This window comes from Callospermophilus lateralis, chromosome X, assembly GCF_048772815.1.
Source record: "Callospermophilus lateralis isolate mCalLat2 chromosome X, mCalLat2.hap1, whole genome shotgun sequence".
Lineage (NCBI taxonomy): Eukaryota > Metazoa > Chordata > Mammalia > Rodentia > Sciuridae > Callospermophilus > Callospermophilus lateralis.
In genome coordinates, this window is record NC_135325.1 from 3,649,211 (window position 1) to 3,658,705 (window position 9,495).

Consider the following 9,495-nt stretch of genomic DNA (forward strand, 5'->3'; position numbering starts at 1 on the left):
CTTATTTCGCAAGGCTGCCATACTCTGAGAGCATCTGAGAGATACCTCCAAAGGAAATTTGGAGATGTTCAGGAATGATGAATAGGATTCAGAACCCTTTCTTAGATCAAAAGAGAATGAATATATATTTTGACATCCTTTAATATGGATACAATAGGATCAAATAGGACCAAATACTTTGTCTTACAATCTGGCACTCATTTTAAAATTGTATATTCTTACAGGGTACAACATAGATATTTTAATGCATGTATTCTTTGTGAAATTATCAAATCAAGGTAATTAACATATCTAATATCTCAAAATTTTATTTTTGTAGTAAGAGAATTTAAAATATACTTACTTACTGTTTTTTTCAGGTACACAGTACATTATTATTTACAGTCACTATACTGATCACCAAAACTTTTTTCTCCTGTCTGACTGAAATTTTGTGCCCTTTGACCAACATCTCCCTATCCCTGTCCCTAACTCCTGAAACCAGAATACTTTTGGGAGTGAAGTGGATACTCTCATTAATTTAGCTGTCACAAAAACCCCAAATGGCACCACCCCAGGTAAGGTCTTCTATGCTGCTTTTAGCTAAACAAGAGTGATGGCTACTGTTGCATGGGTATTTGTATACTATAGTGAGGTGAGGGAACAGTGTTTAAAGGAGGTAGGGAGAGAGAATAATGTCTATGGGACATTCCTAAGGCAGGTTTTGTCTATGTATGGGTTTAGGTAAAAAGGAAATGTAATCTATGTTTTTGTTAAGGTCCACAGCTATCACAAATATTGTTAGAGTTAATTTAGTCTTTGTGATTCACAATCCTTCAAATATTGGTGGGGATATTGCATTGGGGAACAACTCTTTTATTTTTTGATTGGTATGTCTTCTCCTTACTGATTTTTCCTGCATGAAATTGTGTGTCTGTTTATGTGAGTCAATCTGTTCGCCTATTCATGAGAAAACTTCCCTTCGATTCATTTTTTTGGCCAGCTCAGCGCTTCCCTGCATTACTGTTTTGCTTTATACTAATAACAATTGATAGCTATCGACTGCCTCTGACACGATTCTGATTTTATGAGTATTTTTGCACACAAACTGCTTCTTGGTTATGTCTGTCATTGGTACAGTGGCTGCAGAATCATTTTTAGATTTAATTGGTTGTTTCTGACTTACTTTTAAATAGTTTCTTGTGTGCAAAACAGCTACTGAATATAATCTGATGAGAATACTGTTCTTCAGTGTAGAAGCACAGTCTTTGTACTGCAGAGGAGGAAGTTTGTTAAGGAGAAATAGGTCGACTTTAAAGTGGACTCTCTATGTTCAATTGTGCCTGGAAACAAATAAGGGCAACATAAGTACAATGACTTTCACTTAATTCAACCACTTGTTAGTTTGATTCTATTTCACTTGATCACAACCCCACAAAACCATAATGTGTGTAATAAAGGCAACACAACTCCTCCTCTTTTATTTTGATAAATGTTAATTACTGCAGGCAGGAGCTATGGAGTAATTCAATTACTGGCCATAATAGTGTTGTCATTTAATTAATAATGCATGCCTCAAATCTTAGTAAGAGGGAAGAGTGTGAAGACTTTGCAGAATGGTTACAACAAAATAATGTAATTCAGATACATGTGATTGAAGTTCTCAGAACAATTGCCAAGGGTAAATGCCTGCTGTAGCCTATAGGGAATGGAAATAATAGGCCATATCCCATTGCTTGGTGAATAAACTATTCCTTACTGAAGCAAGGTAAGATGCATTTAGGGACAATTATTAATAGTGAGGTTGCCATCACTGAAAATAGAGATGTAGTGATGCTAATCATAGTAATAATTGTACTAATGATAGAAAATGCATAGTATTTACTTTAAGCCTGGCAATTTTCTAATGTTGTATAGATATTCCCCTTTTTCAAATTTACAACATCCTTCTTTATTTTTATTGTTATGGAAAGATATTTTCTTAGCTTAGATTCCCTCAGAACAGGTCTCTTGAGACAAGAACTTGAATTCAGGTAGTTCACTTGGGAGGTGAAGGAAACACTACTAAAAAGTGGAGCAATGACAGGAGCGCAAAGGCAGCTAACCTGCTGGTGTGGGTCCCTAGGAGCTCATAAACCAATTTGAGACTGTTCTGAATCTGAACATGCAACTTATCTGCATTCCTCCCAGGGATATGGAAAGGTAGATGCCATTATTCTCACTGTCCAGATGAGACTGCCATGAGGCATATACTCAAACAGGATTTGAGTTTTACTTAGATCTATTTGACCACAGAGCCAATATTCTTTCCCCCATATCCTCAGATCACATTTCCCTGTGGATACATTTCTGATTCTCTAGGTATAGGCCAGGTCCAGGCATCTGCTTTTCATGATTCTCATATTGATTGTACTGTGGATGTCACTTTGGGAAACTCATGTTATGGCACTGCATTACATTTAAAGTTCAAAGATCTTACTAATGGCCTCTGATTAAAATGGACCATTAAGTGAAACAAAGCAAGGGACATTACAATGTGTACAATATAGACATAAAGAGAAGAAAAACAGAATTCATGTTTTCATGGGTGCTCAGAAAAACTAATAACATGGGAGGGGAGAAGAGGTGTAGGAACAAAGTGAGAGGAGAATTTTTGCCGTATGTCCTTTTGTAACTGAATTTTGAACCTTGAAAATTTCATGTGTATTCCAAAATAAACTTAAAAACAATCTAAATAACACTTGTACCGATGTAAATGTTTAGCAGCCTTTTTCTACCCTGGACTGCATGTCCAGTGCACCCCTGTGGTCGTTATGTTTCAAGTTGTCACTGCTAGGAAGTCAGATTTGGGGCATATCATGTGGACTTCTGGACAAATCCAAAAGAAATTCATACAAATTAGTTGTCATTAGTTATAATGACACTGTTCATATTGTATTTCTGTACCTAATGGATTAAATGGGCCTTTTTGGTTATTTTGCGCCTATATCATATGGCTTCTATAGGATATGTTCCAAGTTTCCTAAAGTATAGGCTTATTAAATAAACATAACTAAAACTTTGTAAGTAGTCATCATTTAGATAAAATATGCCTATGACTAATTTTAAAAAGCATTTTGTTCAGCATTTTCACCTTCATGTGGGAACAGCTGCTAACTTTTGGTGTTGAAAAGGGAAAAGTGGGCTTTCATTTTAAGAGAGAAAAAATGATGTTCGGGATGATGACAGGAGCGAAGAGCATTAAGACATAATTCTATAATTCAAGCAGACTCATGGGAATCAAAGAAATTCTATGATGATCCAATTGCCTACTTAAAAGAGAGGAATTTTTGCCTCTTCTATTCTCTCTAGGATAACTGGTATTATTCACTGGAATAAAATGTGGCTTTTAAGGAGAATGAAAGAGTACACTGAGCCTTTGCACTTAGTGTACTGTTTTCTGAGGTGTTTCTTTCACTTACTCCATTAGGGAAAAATAAATGTTCTGTTCCTTGGTGTCATGTATGGTCATGTGTGAGAACTTTATGTTCATCTTAGGAATATTTTGGCTAAAAGGCAACAAATGAATCCTTTAGTTTCTTTAAATCCTAGGGAGCAGAGCATCCTCTGACAACCAGAATAATGCTGAAAACAGTGCATGATGCTCCTGTATCTCAGGAGCCTTTCTCACTGAAGATGTGTCACACCACTCCCTTAGTGTAAATATTCTGCTCTGGAAATTATGATTGCTCTTTCACATTTGTGCTTTTGGTTGTAAGCAAATCATTAATTGCTCTGTAGCACACCAAGGAAGATACAGGGGGTTGTTTCATGGTATAAAGTATCCAGCACCACACCCAGAACATTCCCGTGATCAATAAATGAAATAATTATCTAAAAGCAGTAATAGGAAAGTCTGTATGAACTTAGATTCCTCAGAAGCAGACTCTGATATGAGAATTTGAGAGCAAGTAATTTTTTAAGGATGGGCTGATTGGAAAGGTGGGGAAGAAGTGGGCAGGACATAAAAGCCCCAGTCTCATCCCTGGGGAGCTCTGGAGGATGAATGAAGCCTCAGAGCCTGTAGGCTTCAAGGCTGGGGAGTTAGCATGCTCCCACTCCTGGATGCCCACACTCCATAATCATTGGCTGCATGCTTCCTGTGGAGGAAGTGAGCTCCAGGAACGTTTCAAAATTTAATCAATGTAAAAATTATCAAGGAGATAATTTGCATGCTTTTTTCCATACTAAGTTCTCAAAACTCAGTGTGTACTTTACATTCAAAACACATCTCAATTTGGACACCCAATTTTTATTCAAAATACTCAGTTCATATTTAGATTTCATAAAAATTACCATTGACAAAGTATTCACATACCCAAGATGTTTGAAGCATGCTTAACTGAATCAAGCATTTACTTTTATATTTACATTTAAATTAATTAACATGGAATAATAAAAATTCAGTTCCTCAGAAGCACTAGGCATATTTTAAGTGCGCAGCCGCCACATGTGGCCAGTCACCACTGAATTGCACAACACAATTCTAAAGCTACATAGAGGCAGTTGAGGTATCTGTGGCAAGATTTCCAGCAAGGATCCTGAGATAGATTTGTCAAGAATCAAGGGACATGAAAAGAGGTAAGAGGGAGGAGTGGACAGTATAGGAGATGGCATTGGCATCTTCTCAGGTTCAGAGCTAAAGTGTGTTGTAATCATCTCTTTGCAATAAATAGTTATGGGACGCCAACTATACATTAGGTACTGCCCTATGTGTTGGAGATATAGGACATGACTTTGCCCTTGTTTTCATGTTTGTGGTAAATGTGATGAGGGCAGGGGTGGAAGATTGGTTGTAAATATGTGTATTAGATTCAGGTTTGTGCTGTAACAAAATGGCACAAACTTGGTGACTTAAAACAACAGAAATCCAATCTTGCACAATTCTCATGTACCAATCTTAAATCTAAGTATTGGAAGGGTCTTGCTCCTTTCAAAGGCAATAGATAAGAATCCCTCCTGGTCTGTTCCTAGCATCTGATTCCCAGGCATTCCCAGGCTTATGGCAGCAAAAGTTCAATCTTTGCCTGTCTTCACATGGCCATAATATTGTCTCTCTGTGTTTGTGCCTGTGCTCCAATTTCCCTCTTATAAAAACACCAATCATGTTGGATTAATGGACCACCCTAATCCTGTATGACCTCCTCTTGACTTTCTCCATAAAGACTATTTCCAGGTAAGGTCACATTCACAAGTATTGGGGGTTAATATTTCAACATATCTATTTTTGGGACAGAATTCAATCCACAACAACATGTAAACTTATAAAAAGTAGAAAGTTTTTAGAAAGTGTTTTCATCAAAAGAAGGCAAGGCAGTGGGATTGAGTGACAGGTATGAAGTGGGTTGGTGCTAAATCTTATAGGAGGAGCAATAAAATGAAGGAGGAAAGGAGAGACACACAATCTCTGTCTGCCAATTGGGCCAGATGTGCCAAACAGGCTGACAGATTCACTTGTTCACAGTTCTGTCTAATTCTATGTGAAGATTCTGGTAGGGGAGTTGGCAGTTCTGAGGAGTTAGGTGTTCCCTGTGGTCCCTGGGGATCACTATTTCTCCATTGCTCTTTCTCCAATTCCTTATTGAAACCTGTGAATTTGGAATTGTCATGAGCAAGGGTGAACTTGTCAGCCAACATTGTATCTCCCCTGAATGCACAATAACCTAAGAACAACTCTGAAGGTAGCCAAGACAACTTGGTCCCAGACCAAGTCCCATGAGACTTGGTCAAGTGGGCATGGACCTGGATTGTTGATAAGTGTTGTCAACACCCATATAATCATAATGTCACCTCTCAGGCATTTTTCCTTCCTTCTCTTTGACTTGATCCTGACTTTATTCACACCTATAGCTCTACACTGTGGTTTGAGTCACATTGTACCAAATCTTAAGTCATAAAAGATGTTCATGGAAAAGAAAGAGGCCACAGTATTAGGCTCTGAACTTTACTTTTCAATCAATTTTGTTGTGACTCTGCAATTATTACCCTTTTCCATGGAATCAAATGCACAAAGATAAATTCAAAAATTAAAATAAAAAAACCTCACTCCTCCAACACACACACACACACACACACACACACACACACACACACACACACAAATTTCAAAATCTAAGCTAACCAAACAACAAATCAATCAAACACAAAACAAAATTCAGAGATAAACTTTGTCTGTCTAAAGAACATTTCTGAAGTTAGCCTTGTACACAGACATCCATTCCAGGTGTACTAAGACTTAATTAGGAAAAAGTAAAATCTTCCTGGAAAAGCGAAAAACTATTCATAATCTTCATGAATACCACCCCCCAATTCACTCCTCTTTAAAGCATAGCACTTATGTCAGAAACATGAAGTTAAAATATTGAGAGATCTTACTTCATCACAAAATAGAAGAAACCTTAAAGCAACCCAAAATACCATAAGTAGTCCATGGCAAAAGCTGCAATGTATACAACAATAAAAAAATGGAGGGGGCTAATAGCTGTAATATGTAACTAGTCTTACAAATCAATAAAACAAACATACGAATAGGAAAATGGATAAAAGATAGACCAAAGAAGCAATTAAAAAAAAGCAGTTCAATAGCCAATACATACATATGAATATATGCTCAAGTCCATTAATAGTGAAAGAAATGCATATTTAAGTAATAAGATATACATTTTGAAATATCAGCTGGTAGAGACTAAGAAGTTTAACAATGCCCAGGATTGATAATGGTATGAAGAAAAAGGCCCTCTTACATGTTAGCAGTAGAAATCTAAATTCATACAAAATTTGGGGTGGACAATTTTAGCAACATTCATCATTGTAACTAATAGGCATATCTTTTGCCCAAGCAATCTCCCTTCCAGAAATTTATCCCAACATTATAATGGAACAAGTAAACAAAGTTATTGGAAGTTTTAATGTGGTACTGTAATACTAAAAAATGGAAACAACTTCAGTGCTCAATACTAGGGAACTGGATAACTAAATGGGTATAGTTGTGTAGTGACATCTCAAAACAGACAGAATAAATCTATAGACACGGAAGTATATTCATGGTATGTTATGTGAGGTCCTCATTTTCTTAAATGAATCAAATGTTTAGTTAATACTGATTTCCTCTGGGAAGTAGAATTAGGGAATTAGAGATACTATTGTTTTTTTTTAAGGCAATGACAGGTAGTATTTAAAAGTCAGACTTCTGAAGTTAGACTGTGGAGTTTCAAAATTGGGCTCTACTATTTACTAGTTGCTATCTTTAGGACTGTTTCTTAATATCTTTGAGCTTTTATTTCCTCATCTTTAAAAATAGGCATAGATACAGTATCTAGCTCACAGGGTCATTGTGAAGATTAATATGTGTATTGTTCCATTTCAGCACATTGTTAGCAAATAGCCATAGATTAATATATTTTAGCTATGATTTTTTTCTATGTGTCTCAAATTTTTATAACAGTAAAAGTACATATATAAAGTGGAAAAAAGTCTGGAAACACAGGAAAAAAAAATATATATATAGAGAGAATGGTTTACTGATATATTGCAATTTGATAAAATGACATTTATAATTCCTGATGTTATGACTACGCCATATATTTACTTTTTTCCTAGTTATTTTTAAAAAAATGGAGGTGAAATTCACAAAAGATGAAACCCCCAGTAGCACTTTGTATATTCACAATGTTGTACAACCACTACCTGTATCTAGTTCCAAAATATTTTCATTATAATCAAAACCTATACCTGGTAAATAATTTTCACCATTTCTTACCACCCCCCCCCCCGCCTTTTGTAACCACCAATTTTATTTTTGTCTCTATGTATTTACCTATTCTGTATGTTTAATTTTAATGGAAATATATTTGTCCTTTCATGTCTGGTTTCTTTCACTTAGCATAACATGGTTGTATTCAAGGGTTATCCACATTGTAGCATATATCAGTACTTCTTTTCTTGCTCGAATCTGTTTCATTGTATGTATATACTATCCATTTGTTTATCCATATATCTTGTTAGGACATCTGGGCTGTTTCCATCTTCTGGCTATTGCAAATTGTGTCTCTATGAACATGCATGTACATATGCTTGTTTGAGTGCTGTTTTCAATTCTTTTGGTTATATATCTAGAAGTGGAATTTTTGGGCCATATAATCTATGTTTAATGTTTTGAGGAACTGACAAACTGTTTCCCACAGCAGCTGAATCATTTTATATTCCAACCAACAATGTTTAAGTGTTCCAACTTCTCTATATCTTCTCTATCACTTGTTCTTTTTAAATATTTTTCTAACTGTCCTAGTGGGTGGGAAGAGATACCTTGTGGTTTTTATTTGCCTTTCCCCAGTGATTAATGATGTTGAGCATCTTTTCATGTGCTTTTCGACCACTTGCATATTTTCTGGAGGAATATCTGTTCAATTCCTTTGCCCATTTTTTCCTGTTGGGTTGTTTGACATTTTGTTGAGTTGAAAGAGTTCATTAAATATTGTAGATACATAGTTCTTTATATATTGTGCATATATATTGTAGATGTATATTTACTTCTGAAAAAAAGAATCTTAACCTTCCTGTTAAGATCAACTAGGATCCTCAAAAAAGTTTAATATTCTCAGCTAGAATTTTATTTCTTTGCAACCAAAGAGTATTCAACAGACTGTATGTGGCCTATAAAGTAAAAAATATGTACTTTCTAGGTCTTTACAGAAAATGTTGACTAACCTATAAATTCCTCAAGGATAGGGATGGTTCTTAGTGCTCAAAGTGGTGGTCATTAATCACTGAAAAATCTAATGTTTTGAATATAATAGGAAATATTATATTTTGGAAAAATTTCTTTTCAAAGTGATTATGACAAAAAATTCTGAAGTTCAAATTAGTGTTGGAGGACTTTACCTATATAAAATATTTTATTTTTTTGGTAAGTAGAACATATGAAGCATTCCTATAATTTTATTCACCAAATGTTGTGGATTAACTTTTAGGAAAGGATTTGCAAAACAATTTACATGCTTCAAATCTAAATCTGAAATGCAGTGTAAAACACAGAACATCGTTATCATTTGGTCTGTTGCTGTTCTCATTTGCTGCTGTGGAAACACAAGATTACTGGTACAAAGTGTCACTCAATTTATGGCTCAGGGACTGAACCTCTTGGGCTAGAGCCAGCAATTACTTTGCTGATAGCAAAGGCCTGTACATATCTCAGGTCTTATGCTGGAAAGGTTTCAGACTGACAGAAGAAATGTGCTTAAAAATAATGCATCTATTTTAGAGATCCAGAAACATGGATATTTTCACATTGCTATTCTCACCTTAGTGTAAGCTTCTCTTCTGCATCAGAAATAGCACAACGGAAGGGGCACCTTGCCCTTTTCTTAACTGCATTACCTTTATTATTTTTGGCCCCAGCATGAGCATTTCTCAGGCTTTGACAATCAGATTTAATTTGCGAGCTGATTGCAGTATAGTTGAGGGAAATTAAAAGTTGTG